Here is a 15981-nt window from a genome sequence, read left to right as displayed (position 1 = left end):
AATACAGCCTCTTTTCCCGGCCCTCCAAGGAACCTCCTCTCCTGATACAACCTGACCCTTTCTGCTCCCACCCCCTGGGATCCCCACCAGATCCCACTCCCATAGCCTGGGAACCCTCTTCCAGCAGAGCCCTCCTCCCCCAAACTTGTGTTTCTTCATCCTTTTCCTCCCCAAACCCAGCAGCACTGCCTGTCCTGTGACAATGAAGCCTATATGAGCTCCAGCCAGAGAAATCTGCTTCTATTGCTGCTTTCCGGGGAGGCCATTTGAGGCCTTTGTTGTGGGAAACCTTATGGGCCATAAACTGCAGTGCTCTGGCAGTCACCCAGTGTCACATTACTCAAGGTGATAATGATCTCTGTGACTGGAGTCCCCACCCAGCTGCTGGAGCAGACAAGCCAACGCCAGTATTGCTAATATCAAGCATTCAAAAATCATGAGATTGGTTTAAAAATAATAACATTTGGACTCTTTTGATTTGCCTTCTGGGTTTTGCGTCTCTAGCATTCATGTTTTCAAGCTTTTCTTCACAATCAAGCAGGCTGAAAATTTTTTTTTTAAATGAAAGCTGAGATCTCTCATACTCCCATGACTCCAGGAGCTGGTGCTTTAAGAAAAAACACCAAATATCACAAGACTCACAATAAAATCATGAGATTTTAGCAACAGCTGATAATTCCTTGTTCTCTAGTTTAGAAATTGCCGGTATGTCTTTTTTCTCAAGAGTAACAAATTTACTGGGAAATGCACAAACAAAATATGAATTCAGGATGAGGTAAGCATAAACAGCAACAGTGCAATAATGATTCAGCATGGACTACTCCTTCAGGGCACACACGAGGATTTTATGTCTCAGTACCTACTTCCTCAAATTTGGTGTTTAACTCCTTTATATGATCATCAGGGTTCCTAGTTTTTTGTGGGGGAAAAAATTTCTCTGATAAAAAAACATAGAAATCCATGTTTTTTTGTGATTAAAATGAAATGCTGATCTTTAGTTTCCCTCGCCACAGTATATATAGGTATCAGTTGAACACAATGTTTTATTGATATACAGTAGAACTCCATTTTTCCAAGCCTCCATTATACATATTAACCGAACCACCAGCCGCCCAGGTCTGACAGCAGCTGGGCTCCAGCTGACTGCTTGAGCCTCGGCCGTGTGGGGGCTGACCGCCCGAGCCCTTTCTGCTGTCAGCCCCAGGTGGCTGGTGGTTTGGTTAATATGGCGAGCCAGATAATGGAGGCTCAGATAAATGGGGGTTCTACGGTATGTGTTTTTATTTTTTCATAAAATGTAAAAACTAAAGCTTCTCTGTAAAAGGCAAAGTCCGCATTTTTGCGTGGCAAATGCATTTCTAGGATCCCTGATAATATTTCCTTTTGCTCAACATACAGCATCATTCAGAGCCTCCTGTTGCAGAAATACAGGCCTCCAGTTTTAAAACATCAGTGTGGATTTCCACTCCTTCCAGTGCCAAATGATTATTTGTCAAAAGGGACAACTCTTCAGCGCTGTACCAGTGCTTGGAAACCGAAGAGCCCCCTTGTTCAGCAATAGGCAGTGTGAAAGAGTTGCAGTCCTCTCTAGTTCTAGGACTCCAGACAATGCAATGCTGTAGTTCCGCCGCAGAGCTCTTGGGTTTCCCCAGAGAAACGCTGAGATAAAAGAAAACACCTGGATGGACCCTGCATTGACAACAAAGCTGTAAAATGAAGATTTCACAATTATTTTTAGAAGCTTAAAACATGGAAGAAAATGTTGCCTTTTCCAGCTCTTTTAAAACACTTGCGAAGAGGGACCTTTTGGAGCCATCATCCATCTGTCTAGCTATCAGCATAAGAAACAGGCCTATAAAACTAGCAATTCAATAGTACTACAGCTTTGTTCCTCAATCTCCCCACACCCCCAAGTATAAAAAAAAGTACTCAGGATCCCTTACTGGAAACTTTTAAATGGATGTGGAACAGAATCTTCACCAGCCCATAAGAGTACATTCCCATTTATCTAAAGGACATTGAGGAACAGCCAAAAGCTTCAGCTATCAGTGCAGAAATAGGAAAAAGAGTCAGTGGGCTTCAAGAAAGCTTCACTTAGGTCCGCGATCCCAGAGCTCAGGGAAGAGATGCCAGCCAGGCCGCTGGCATGGTGTGTCCACCATGCAGCTGTAACACTGCCAGCAGGATCAGTGGGTACTGAGTGAGCTGTTGCAGAATGTGGAGCTGGCTACTCGAGTTCTTCCCATAAAATAGCTGTTCCTGTGTGCGAGCCTAGCTTTACTTTCCACAGACAAGACAGTAGCTTAGTCAGCTTTGCAGACAGGTCTGCTATTTTCAATCCCCATCCCCAGGGGACATAACCCATAACCAAGCTTCAGTTAACCATAGGTTAAATCAGGATTTCTACTACACTAAAAAAAATATTTTGGTGGGATATATTTTCATCACACATATGGCCAGATTTTCAGAGGCACTGAGTATCCACAACTCCCAATAGAATCAATAGGAAGTATGGAGGCCCAGCTGCTGAGAAAATCAAGCCAATGCTGGGTTTTTTTCACTTTCATTTGGGGCTCAACCGACAAGGAATCCTCTATTGAATAGGCAGTCATCAGCTCCAGGTTCCAGCGCTGGTGTACACAAGTCCAAAGCAATAAAGAGAATAATTGTTGTGTCCTCCCCGCATTTCGACAGCGTGGAAGCCACTATAACAAGTTAAAATGTGGCAGTCATCCCGGTATCATACTGCGAACTTGAAGCTGTGGTAACTTTAAAAAGTGTGACTTTCATTGGGCAGAATGCGAACTCCTGTTGCAACAGCAGAGATATTTTTTTGCCCATACAATCTGAGAGGCAGGGTAGGGCAAAATGACTGTATACTTCAGCAGCTATGAAACAGCAAGCTGGGAAATTCTATGTCTATGCGGTGCCTCTTCTCCTGTTCTCCTCGAGGATGGGTAAGTGCTGATCTGTTTACACGTCTTCCTTAATCTGGAGGAGTTTGACTTATTTCTGAAATTTGGTTTGTGAAGCTTTTTTTTTTTTTTTAAAGCCATTCTCCCCTAAGGACTTCTCAGGATACCGAAGGAACTTTGTGGGTCAAATTCAGTACTGGATTTTGCATTGAAAAACACATTCCTGTTTATAGATCCATTCCTATTTAGCTCATAGGCATGTTTGTTTGAGTTTCTTCCCAAAGGGGAAATGTATCTTTCCATTTCCATTAGTTCTCGAGAAGGCTGACTGTGTACCTTCATTAGTAGCAGCTTTATGGCTTGTTAGTTTTTCTGACATATTAGCAGGGCTTTGGAGCTGTGCTCCGACTCCACTCCAGCTCCAGGCAAAAACCTGCAACTCCACTGCTCCGGAGCTGCTCCGTGGGCTCTGCTCCAAAGCCCTGCATATTAGTTACCCAGTGTGTTTGCAGAACAGTTATAAATATTAATTTTCCAAAGCCAACCTCAGCCAAAAACTCTTATAAATTAAGCAGAGGCACATACAGTCATTTATCACTTAATTATAGAATGTAGGGGTCAGATCCTGGGATGCGATGTGGCTGTATTGCACTGGATTGCTGGCAGATCCCAGATGTAAAGCCAGCATAACCAGTTGCTGTAGTGTAGGGGAATTCTTTGATGGTGGAGACCTGGTATAATGACTTTTTGCCACTCCCCTCCCAAACGTCCACTTAGTAGGTATGGCCAAAGGAATGGGGGCATGACCAGGAGACCTATGCCCTGTGCCAATCTCCAGCTACCATTTTAGTTCCTTGAGGTTGTTTGCACCTGGCGTAAATTAAAGATGCCCATAGGCTGCTCTGATTTACTCCAGGGACCAACCATGTATACAATAGCCCCAGGTTTGGGGTAGAGCAAAAGTAAACTTTATTCCATCTTTGAGCTACCCCGACCCTTTAACCTGCCTTGTATGTGCCTCAGGACCCGGCCCTAGATATGAAAAATCTCAGCTTTATATTAAAATTACTTCTTAGGTTCCCTAATCCATTTCTCCTGGCCCAAGAGGATTGTCTCCTGCACTATATTTCCCAGTGCATTGGCCAGCCAAATTTTAAGTATCTTAAAAGCAAAAAACCATAGAGCTTGTCCCCAGCAGGGAATCAGACCTGACTTCCACATGACAGGTGGAGATACCCATCTTTATACTAATGAAGATAATGGAATAAAAAGAGCTTAGTGGCAGAGTCAACAAAGCATTTGGCAAGAAATATTCCTGGATGCCAACATAAGGGTATTGTCTATTTAAATATCAGGGAACTAGTCACTTCCCAGTTGCGCAACATGGAAAAAAAAAAGTCTGCACTGTGACCTTCACAGCGAAGACCCAAAACACAGCTGGCACTAAAAGACACAGACCCCTCTTTTGGGTTCTGATTTTTAGTGATTAATTGCAATCTCAGTGATGTATATTGAGACAAAGATACAGGATCACAACAGATGACAAGGTCAGTTATATCAAGGTGGAAGTAAAACTTGTGGTGAACAGTGATGATGTTAGAAAACACAATTAATGAAAAGTGCCGATGTAAAAATGGTACCTTCTTACTCAATAAATGGAGAATAGACACTGCAGATGGGCATATGAAATATGGTCTGGTCTCTTATTTCAGCCCTATATTTGTATAATGACGTCACTCAGGGGTGTGAAAAATCCATACGCCTGAGCGACGTAATTATATTGACCTAACCCCCTGTGTAGGCAGCGTTATTTCAGTGGGAGAGCTTCTCCCACTGACGTAGCTACCGCCTCTCGGGAGAGCTCTCCCGTGGGCTTACAGCATCTTCATCAAAGTGCTACAGTGGCGCAGCTGCATTGGTTTACGTGTAGATTTGCCCTAAGAGTAGGATACTCCAAATAGTTAGGAAGAAAGGGTGGCTGTTTAATGACAAAATAATTCTGACTTTTCCTGAAAGTGGGCATGCAGAGGTGCTCGCCACTCTTATTAAAGAAACAGTTCATTAGAGAGACAAGGCGGATGAGGTTATACCTTTTACTGGGCCAACTTCTTTTGGTGAGAGAGACAAGCTTTCGTGTTTACACAGAGCGCTTCCTCAGGTCTGGGAAAGGTAAGCAGAGTGTCTCAGCTAACCACAAGGTGCAGCAGATAGTTTAGCACAGGGGTTCTCAAACTGGGGGCCGTGATCCCTCAGGGGGTCACGAGGTTATTACATGGGGGGTTGTGAGCTGTCAGCCTCCACCCCAAACCCCGCTTTGCCTCCAGCATTTATAATGGTATTAAATATATTTAAAAGTGTTTTTCATTTATAAGGGGCAGGGCTGTCCCTAGCCATTTGGGTGCCCTACGCAGCCCCCCAGGGTCTGGGCGGCAGGAGCTGAGTGGGGCCACTTTTGGGGGCCTCACAGGCCTAGAGTGGCCCGGGGGGATTATCAGGGGGCCGGGAGCAGCCCGCTCCGCTTCCCTCGCCCCGGCCCCAGCCGTGTCGCTCAGAGGAGGGGGCTTGGGGGAAGGTATCTCCTCCTCACCGGCAGCGGCGGGAAGCGGGGCAGCCCAGCCCCAGCCCGCTCTACTCCACCAGCTCCCAGTCGTGGCGCTCCGCTTCCCGCCAGTGAGAGTGGGGTCGGTCCTTTCCCCAACCCGAGCGACACGGCTGGGGCAAGGGAAGCATTGCTCTGCTTCCCGCCACTGCCGGTGAGTGCAGAGTTGCTGGGGGAAGAGGTGGAATGGGGGGCGGAGCAGGGGATAAGAGGCAGGGCGGAGGGAGTTGTCCAGGGCCCCACACCCTCCTAGGGACAGCCCTGCCCCTTGCAGTGGGCGCAGCCAATGGGGGGGCCGGCCGAGGGATAGGGCTGGTCGCGGGGCTGGTGCTGCCGCCTATGCAGCACGCAGCTGCCTAGGGCACCATGATAAGGGACAGCCCTGATAAGGGGGGGTCGCACTCAGAGGCTTGGTATGTATGGACACAAATCAGACATCAGGAATTATAACATTCAAAAACCAGTTGGAGAACACTTCAGTCTCTCTGGTCACTTGATTACAGACCTAAAAGTTGCAATTCTTCAACAAAAAATCTTCAAAAACAGACTCCAGCGAGAGACTGCTGAATTGGAATTAATTTGCAAACTGGACACCATTACATTAGGCTTGAATAAAGACTGGGAGTGGATGTGTCATTACACAAAGTAAAACTATTTCCCCATGTTTTTTTCCCTCCCACACACACACACACACACAGTTTCTCACACGTTCTTGTCAACTGCTGGAAATGGCCCACCTTGATCATCACTACAAAAGGTTCTTTTTCTCTCCTGCTGGTAATAGCTCACCTTACCTGATCACTCTCCTTACAGTGTGTATGGTAACACCCATTGTTTCATGTTCTCTGTGTATATAAAATCTCCCCACCGTATTTTCCACTGCTTGCAGCCGATTAAGTGGGTTTTAGCCCACGAAAGCTTATGCTCAAATTTGTTAGCTGCTAAGGTGCCACAAGTCCTCCTTTTCTTTTTGCAGATACAGACTAACACAGCTGCTACTCTGAAACCTGTCATTGCGGGAACAGGAATTGTTTCTTTAAGAAAATAAAACTTTAAAAATATTTTAAATATGGATTCTAAACCATCTATTGCTGTTTTGTTTTCGTGCTTGGTACCACATCCAGTTGTTCCAGTTAGGCATTTCAGAGGGAAAAGATTCCTCTTGTTTTGTGAGCTGAGGTTTGTTTCCAGAAATGTGGTGCACTCAGCTGTCCCAGAGCTCATGGCTGTTTGATACTATGATTAGCAGCAGCACAGGGAAATGCGGTTTGAAATCCCTGCAAAGTATCTCTGCTGTTTATACATATAAATAGTGCTGCCTCTTCTCTGGTTTTGAACATAACCCTGGGTACTGTCAATAGACTTGTTAATAAACAGATAAAAGTCTGTTGGCAGTGTTCTTGAGTACCTCTTCTGTCTTTCAAGATGCCAGCTGTCAAAACAGTGTGGGACATTTGGATACTGTTGGCTTCCAACCTTCATGCCGTTGAAGGAGAGAGACAGTGAATGGGCTGATTACCAATTACCTTTCTGTTGAGCAAACATCAAAGCAAGTCCCATCCTTGTGCTTCCTGCCATACCATGACCATAAAGGAGCTGCCTAATGTCATTTAGCTCAGTAGCCTTCCTTGTTAGGCTCACTTGGCTGGTTGAGCTCTCTTCTTCCCTCCCTCTTAATTTCTCATCTCCTTCTGTCATTTTGTCCCCTCTCCCCTCTGACCAATGCTCTACTCTGCCTGGTGCACTTTGAGTTAAGGGCAGTGTGGATAAAAATCAGGTTCTCCCAGGTAGAAAGTGGGCAGATGATGTATTTAAAAGTTAATGAGAGGGGAATAAGAGAGTTGTGGGAAATAGTCACATTCACCCTTAAACTCATTTGAACAGAGACTTGGGCTGGAGGTTCCATGAGTTCTCACACACACCCAGTCCTGCCAAGAGTTTGGGCAAAGATTGTAAAAAATGGTTGCCTAAACTTAGGCTCCTAAGTGACCTGCTTTTCAGCTGTGCTAAGTACCTAGCAGCTCCCACTGTTCCACTATTAACTAGGGTTGCCAACTTTCTACTCGCACAAAACTGGACACCTTTGCCCCGCCCTCTGCCCTGCCCCTTCCCCAAGGCCCCTCCCCCTCTGTTGCTCACTTTCCCCCCACCCTCACTCACTTTCACTGGGCGAGGGCAGGGGGTTGCGGTGCAGGAGGGGGTGAGGGCTCCAGCTGGGGGTAAGGGTTCCAGGGTAGGGCCAGAAATGAGGGGTTCAGGGTTCAGGAGGGCTGTAGCCAAGGCGTTCAGAGTGTGGGAGCAGGCTCAGGGCTGGGGCAGGGGGTTGGGGTGCGAGAGAGGTGCGGGCTCTGGGAGGGAGTTTGGATGCGGGAAGGTGCTCAGGGCTTGGGTTGGGATATAGGAGGGGTGCAGGCTCCAGGCGGGAGTTTGGGTGCAGGAGGGGGCTCAGGCTGGGGCAGGGGGTTGGGGTGTGGGCTCTGGGAAGGAGTTCGTGTGCTGGAGGGGATTCTGACCTGGGGCAGGGTGTTTGGGGTGCTGGCTCTTGCTGGTGGTGCTTACCTCAGGTGGTTCCTGGTCGGCAGTGCAGTGAGGCTAAGGCAGGCTCCCTGCCTGCCCTGGTGCCGCACGGCTCCCGGAAGCAGCTGGCGTGTCCTGCTCCTAGGCACAGGGGCAGGCAGGTGGCTCTGCATGGTGCACACTGCCTGTGCCTGCAGGCACCGCCCCCGCAGCTCCTATTGGCCACAGTTCCCAGCCAATGGGAGCTGTAGAGCCGGAGCTCGGGGCGGGGGAAGCACATGGACCCTCCCTAGCTGCCCCTGCACCTAGGGGCTACAGGGAGATGTCAGCCGCTTCCAGGAGCCATGCAGAGCCAGGGAAGGGAGGGCGCCTGCCTTAGCCCCACTGCACCGCTGACTGGACTTATAACGGTCCGGTCAGCGGTGCTGACGAGAGCTGCCTGGGTCCCTTTTCGACTGGGCGTTCCTAGCAACGCTTCTATTAACCTCAACACCATTCATCTTTCTCTCTGTGCAGCTGTCTTCATTTGTGCTGAAGATGCAGCAAAAGAGAACGCAACCATCGCCCTCAGACCTCCTGCTACTGCTCACACAGTGGTGCTGCCCCTAGTGGTGACCACCCCTAAGGCATGGCATCCATTTGTGGATCAGATCCCAGCCAAGGAGAAAGCCAAAGAGGGTGAAACCGTGGCCCTGAATTGCCAGTTTCACAGTCCTTGGGGCTCATCCCTGAGCAAGCTGACAGTGAATGGTACAAAGAGGATGAAAAGGGGCAGAGGGACATACTGGAGAACAATGTGACTGTCTTGACAAACTACTCCAGGGCTTTCATACATGGGAACTTATCCCAAGGAGATGCCTCCCTGACTATCCTCAATGAGACAGTCAGTGATCACGGCATTTATTTCTGCCAGGTGACACTGTCCAATGGGAAGGTGGTGATGGGGAGCGGTACAAAGCTCAGGATCAGGAGACCACTGGGTAATATTTTGTGTTCATTTCAATTCCCCTCCCCCTTGAAGTTGGTTTGTGCACTAGTAGATGGAAGAGGGGAGCTGATACTAATTGGTAAAATAACTGACACTATAGAGCAGGGGTGGCCAACCTGTGGTTCCGGAGCCACATGCAGCTCTTCAGAAGTTAATATGCGGCTCCTTGTATTGGCACCGACTCCGGGGCTGGAGCTACAGGTGCCAACTTTCCAATATGCTGGGGGGTGCTCACTGCTCAACCCCTGGCTCTGCCACAGGCCGTGCCTCCACCCCACACCTTCCCGCCCCCTCCCCTGAGCCTGCGGTGCCCTTGCTCCTCTCCCTCCTCCCCAGAGCCTCCTGCATGCCATGAAACAGCTGATCGGGCGGTGCGGGGAGGGAGGGAGAGGCGCTGATTGGCGGGGCTGCTGGTGGGTGGGAGGCACTGGGAATGGGTGTGGGGGCGAGCTGATGGGGGGGCTGCTGACGTATTACTGTGGCTCTTTGGCAATGTACATTGGTTAATTCTGGCTCCTTTTCAGGCTCAGGCTGGCCATCCCTGGTATAGAGTATGCCTCTCACCAGATCTTGGCCGTTGTCTGGTGAAATCTCACATTATTTGTTTTGATAGCCTCATTAACACATCATCCCCACAAGATGTGCTTCATGACCAGTGTAACTGCCTTTCCATCTTTCTGGGGCAGTGGAATGCATCAGTTCAGCAATATGCTTGAATGAAAGGGACCAGAGAATGAGAGAAATCTAACTCACAATGGACATTATTTACCACAAAACTTGGTCCTCCTAAAACTGATCTAAATAAATCAGATCTTTTCCATCTCTAAAGCTCTATTAGGTTGACTAGTCCACCTCTTGGCCAAACTGTGTATCAAACTACAGGATAGTTCCCCATAATATATTCTCTTGGCTATGCCCACGCTAGTTTTGGCATTTCCCCACCTTTCATAGAAGGTTTTTGTACATTGTAATAGATCTCACGTTGAGACATTTTCCTTGAAGCTCTGCCTAATATCTGCCTTAACTCACTTTAATTCCTTTATTCTTATCTCTCTCTTAAGCAATTCCTTTCCCTCTAACTATTCCATGCCCTTCTGACTGTCCTTTCAGACAAATTCTTCCAGCACTTTGCTTTCCTTCTGTCCCATTTTACATGATTCTAAAAGAGGTCCATTGCAAAGGCCTTTAAACTAGTGACACCTGCTGATAAGCTGCCTCCTCTGCATGTAGGCCCTAATTCAGCAAAGCATTCAAACAGGTGCTTATCTTAAAGCATGGGGAGCAACCCTAACACTATTCTGCAAAGGATGCTTAATTTTAAGCAGATGAGTGGGTCAATGGAATTAACTTAAGAAATGATGAATCATGGCCAAACTCTGAGGTCTAGTTTTTTTTTACTCAGACAACTCCCATTGATGTCAGTGAGAGCTTTCCTAACTGAGGACTTATTAAAAACTGAGTAAGGACCTCAGTATCTGTCCTGCAGCCATCACAGTGAACAATGTTATCCACATTTTCTAGTGCATGGTAAATTTATCAGCAAACAGGGATGTAATGAATACCTGACCTACATCTGATTGTGCATCAATCTGGCAGTTTCGTTGGGGAAATTATTGCATTTCAGATGTACAGATAAAATGTCCCTAACCATGACTATCACACAGTGGCAGCCATTTTAAGTCTGGTCTGGCCACACCCTGCTGATCCCTGACCTGTTCTCCCATTCACTTCCTTCTTTCTAAAGACATACTTCCTCTTGCTGTTTCTCTATTCTACCACCCGCCCCAGATCAGAGACCTTCTATGTCCCCCAAGCAATACTCCATTCCAGTGAATTCTGACCCAGAACCTCAGGATGTAATGATCTCAAAGAATGTGGAACTGTCACATCTCTACCTCCCAGCCAAGTGGTGGTGGATGCCCCCATGTCCCAGTGAAAAAAAAATGTCTTCAGATCTTACCCCCTGTCAAGGTTCCTCCCCCACTCTGAACTCTAGGGTACAGATGTGGGGACCTGCATGAAAAAACCCCCTAAGCTTATCTTTACCAGCTTAGGTCAAAACTTCCCCAAGGTACAAAATATTACACCCGTTATCCTTGGAATGGCCGCTACCACCACCAAACTAATACTGGTTACTGGGGAAGAGCTGTTTGGACGCGTCTTTCCCCCCAAAATACTTCCCCAAAACCTTGCACCCCACTTCCTGGACAAGGTTTGGTAAAAAGCCTCACCAATTTGCCTAGGTGACTACAGACCCAGACCCTTGGATCTTAAGAACAATGAACAATCCTCCCAACACTTGCACCCCCCCCTCTCCTGGGAAATGTTGGATAAAAAGCCTCACCAATTTGCATAGGTGACCACAGACCCAAACCCTTGGATCTGAGAACAATGAAAAAGCATTCAGTTTTTTAAAAGAAGACTTTTAATAAAAAATAGCAGTAAATAGAAATAAAGAAATCCCCCCTGTAAAATCAGGATGGTAGATATCTTACAGGGTAATTAGATTCAAAACATAGAGAACCCCTCTAGGCAAAACCTTAAGTTACAAAAAAAGTACACAGACAGAAATAGTTATTCTATTCAGCACAATTCTTTTCTCAGCCATTTAAAGAAATCATAATCTAACACATACCTAGCTAGATTACTTACTAAAAGTTCTAAGACTCCATTCCTGTTCTGTCCCTGGCAAGAGCAGCACACAGACAGACCCTTTGTCCCTCTCCCTCCTCCCAGCTTTTGAAAGTATCTTGTCTCCTCATTGGTCATTTTGGTCAGGTGCCAGCGAGGTTACCTTTAGCTTCTTAACCCTTTACAGGTGAGAGGAGCTTTCCCCTGGCCAGGAGGGATTTCAAAGGGGTTTACCCTTCCCTTTATATTTATGACACGCCCCCCAAATCTCAGCTAGGGTGAAACACTGGCTGGGATTTCTTCCTGGAGCTCTAGGAAAACAGAGTTAATAAGACACATGCATCTCTAAATATACTACCAAGTACATAAAGACTAACAATATTTTCCACATCTCAAGGACGATTTTAACCAGTTGATTCTGGGAAACTTTCACGGGAGAGTGCATCAGCCACTTTGTTAGAAGCTCCTGAGATGTGTTGGATGTCGAAATCAAAATCTTGGAGAGCTAAACTCCACCGAAGAAGTTTTTTGTTAGTTTCTTTGACGGTGTGAAGCCACTTTAGTGCAGCATGGTCGGTTTGCAGGTGGAAACGCCGTCCCCAAACATATGGGCGTAGCTTTTCCAGAGCGTAGACAATGGCATAACATTCTTTTTCAGTGACTGACCAGTTGCTTTCCCTCTCAGACAGTTTTTTGCTGAGAAACACTACAGGGTGGAATTCTTGATCAGGTCCTTTCTGCATTAAAACTGCTCCCACACCACGCTCGGATGCATCTGTGGTTACTAGGAACGGTTTGTCAAAGTCTGGGGCCCTTAGTACAGGGTCAGACATGAGTGTCGCTTTAAGCTTGTTAAAGGCCTTCTGACACTTTCCGGTCCACTGAACAGCATTTGGCTGTTTCTTTTTGGTTAGGTCTGTCAGTGGGGCAGCGATTTGGCTGTAGTGCGGTACAAATCGTCTGTAATAACCGGCCAAGCCTAAGAAGGATTGAACCTGTTTCTTTGACTTTGGGACAGGCCACTTTTGGATAGCATCCACTTTGGCCTGTAGGGGGCTGATAGTTCCTTGACCCACCTGGTGTCCAAGGTAAGTCACTCTGTTTAGGCCTATTTGACACTTCTTAGCCTTAACAGTTAGTCCTGCCTCCCTTATGCGCTCAAGGACTTTTTGTAGATGTTCCAGGTGGTCTGCCCAGGAATCCAAAAATATGGCCACGTCGTCAAGGTAGGCGACTGCATATTCTCCTAATCCCGCTAGGAGACCATCTACAAGTCTTTGGAAAGTGGCGGGTGCATTTCGCAGCCCGAAAGGGAGTACATTAAATTCATACAGCCCGAGATGTGTGATGAAGGCTGACCTTTCCTTGGCAGATTCGTCTAGCGGTACCTGCCAGTACCCCTTGGTTAAGTCCAAGGTAGAGATGAACTGGGCCCGTCCCAGTTTCTCTAATAGTTCATCTGTGCGTGGCATTGGATAGTTGTCTGGGCGAGTTACAGCATTTAGCTTACGGTAGTCCACGCAAAAACGTATTTCCCCATCTGGTTTGGGAACTAGAACCACTGGAGATGCCCATGCACTTTCAGAGGGGCGGATTACCCCCATCTGTAACATATCCTGGATCTCCCGTTCTATAGCAGTTTTAGCTTGAGGAGACACCCGGTAAGGTTGGACCCTAATTGGGTGAGCATTACCTGTGTCAATGGAGTGGTATGCCCGTTCAGTCAGTCCTGGGGTGGCTGAGAACGTTGGCGCGTAGCTAGTGCACAGCTCCTGGATCTGCTGTCGCTGCATACGCCCAAGGGTCATGGAGAGGTTCACCTCTTCCACACCACCACCACATTTCCCTTCGTAGTAAACACCTTCAGGCCACTCAGCGTCGTCTCCTCCCTGGGCTGTAAACTGACAAACCTTTAATTCTCTGGAATAAAAGGGCTTTAGAGAATTAATATGGTACACCTTAGGCTTTCGGTTGGAGGTGGGGAATGCTATGAGATAATTAACAGCTCCCAGGCGCTCCTGGACCGTGAATGGCCCTTCCCACGATGCTTCCATTTTATGGGCCTGGAGCGCCCTTAAGACCATGACCTGGTCTCCTACTTTGAAGGAACGCTCTCTGGCATGTTTATCATACCAGGCTTTTTGTTCTTTTTGAGCATCCTGTAAGTTTTCTCTAGCAAGGGCTAAAGAGGTTCGGAGGGTGTTTTGTAGGTTGGTTACAAAGTCCAGAATGTTAGTTCCTGGAGAAGGTGTAAATCCCTCCCATTGCTGCTTCACCAACTACAATGGCCCCTTAACCTCACGGCCATATACAAGTTCAAATGGGGAAAACCCTAAACTGGGATGTGGTACAGCTCTGTAGGCAAAGAGCAACTGCTGCAACACTAGGTCCCAATCATTGGAGTGCTCATTTACGAATTTACGTATCATGGCCCCCAAAGTTCCATTAAACTTCTCCACCATGCCATTTGTTTGATGATGGTAAGGAGTGGCAACCAAGTGATTTACCCCATGAGCTTCCCAAAGGTTTTTCATAGTTCCTGCCAGGAAATTAGTCCCTGCATCGGTGAGGATGTCGGAGGGCCAACCTACCCTGGCAAAAATGTCTGCTAGTGCCTGGCACACACTTTTAGCCCTGGTGTTGCTTAGAGCTACTGCTTCCGGCCATCGGGTGGCAAAATCCATGAAAGTCAGTATGTACTGCTTTCCTCTGGGTGTCTTTTTCGGAAAAGGACCCAGAATATCCACAGCTACTCGCTGAAATGGAACTTCAATGATGGGGAGTGGCTGGAGAGGGGCTTTGACCTGGTCTTGGGGTTTTCCCACTCTTTGGCACACCTCACAAGACTGGACATAGGTAGAAACATCCTTGCCCATTCCCTCCCAGTGGAATGACCCCCCCAAACGGTCTTTGGTCCTGTTCACCCCAGCATGGCCACTAGGGTGATCATGGGCTAAGCTCAAGAGCTTGGCCCGGTATTTAGTTGGAACTACCAACTGTCTCTGAGGATGCCAGTCTTCCTGGTGTCCACCAGAAAGAGTTTCCTTGTATAAGAGTCCTCTTTCTACAACAAACCTGGATCGATTAGAAGAGCTGAGAGGCGGTGGGTTGCTCCGTGCCGCCGTCCAAGCTCTCTGGAGGCTTTCATCTGCTTCCTGTTCGGTCTGGAACTGTTCCCTTGATGCTGGAGACATCAGTTCCTCATGGGATTGTGGACCTAGGCTTGGTCCCTCTGGAAGCGATATAGGGGATGGAGCTGTTTCTGTTGACTGTGAACCGCTCTCCGCTTGTGCACTATGTTGGGATTCAGGCTCCGGCTGAGCCTCTTGGGTCGGGTTATCGGCTGCTGCCAGTTCAGGTTCGGTGGGGCCCTCCGTTGTTGAGGTTGCAAGTACTGGATTCAGTGCTGACACGGGGTCTGATGTTGGTTGTTCGGCTGGTTCCGGTTCTGGGACTGGTTCCGTCTGGGTCTCTGGGACTGGATCCACTACAGCTGTTGCAGACATTGGCCTGGGGTCCAGGTCCATCACCTCTGACTGGGTCCTGATAGAAGTTTCCGGAACAGAGCTAGGCCTCACGGCTTGTTTAGCCTGGCTGCGGGTGACCATTCCCACCCTCTTGGCCTGCTTCACATGATTGGCCAAGTCCTCCCCCAACAGCATGGGGATGGGATAATCATCATAGACTGCAAAAGTCCACATTCCTGACCAGCCCTTGTACTGGACAGGCAACTTGGCTGTAGGCAAATTGAAAGAGTTGGACTTGAAGGGTTGAATCGTCACTTGGATCTCTGGGTTGATTAAATTGGGGTCCACTAAGGAAGCATGGATAGCTGACACTTGTGCTCCGGTGTCCCTCCACGCGGTGACCTTCTTCCCGCCCACACTCACAGTTTCCCTCCGCTCCAAGGGTATCTGGGAGATATCTGGGCCTGTGGACCTCTGGTGTGATTCCGGTGCAATGAACTGTAATCTGTTGGGGTTCTTGGGGCAGTTGGCCTTTACATGCCCCAGCTCGTTACATTTAAAACATCGTCCAGCTGACGGGTCACTGGGGCGAGGAGGGTTGCTGGAGAACGGGGTGGTGGGACGATAAGGGGTCTGGAGGGTTCTTTGGGAGGTAGGTGGGGCTTTGGGCGGCCCCCGGTAATAGGGTGTGATCTGGGGTGGTCCCTTCTGGTCTCCGCTCCAACTGCGACCAGTTTTCTTCTTCTCTGCCACCTCCACCCATCTGGCTCCAATCTCTCCTGCCTCAATTACAGTTTTGGGTTTCCCATCTAGGATGTATCTTTCTATTTCCTCAGGAACACCCTCTAAGAATTGTTCCATTTG

The sequence above is a fragment of the Caretta caretta genome, chromosome 1 (assembly GCF_965140235.1).
Source record: "Caretta caretta isolate rCarCar2 chromosome 1, rCarCar1.hap1, whole genome shotgun sequence".
In the NCBI taxonomy this organism is placed as follows: domain Eukaryota; kingdom Metazoa; phylum Chordata; order Testudines; family Cheloniidae; genus Caretta; species Caretta caretta.
The sequence above is the reverse complement of the archived record's forward strand: the minus strand, read 5'-3'. Positions refer to the sequence as shown.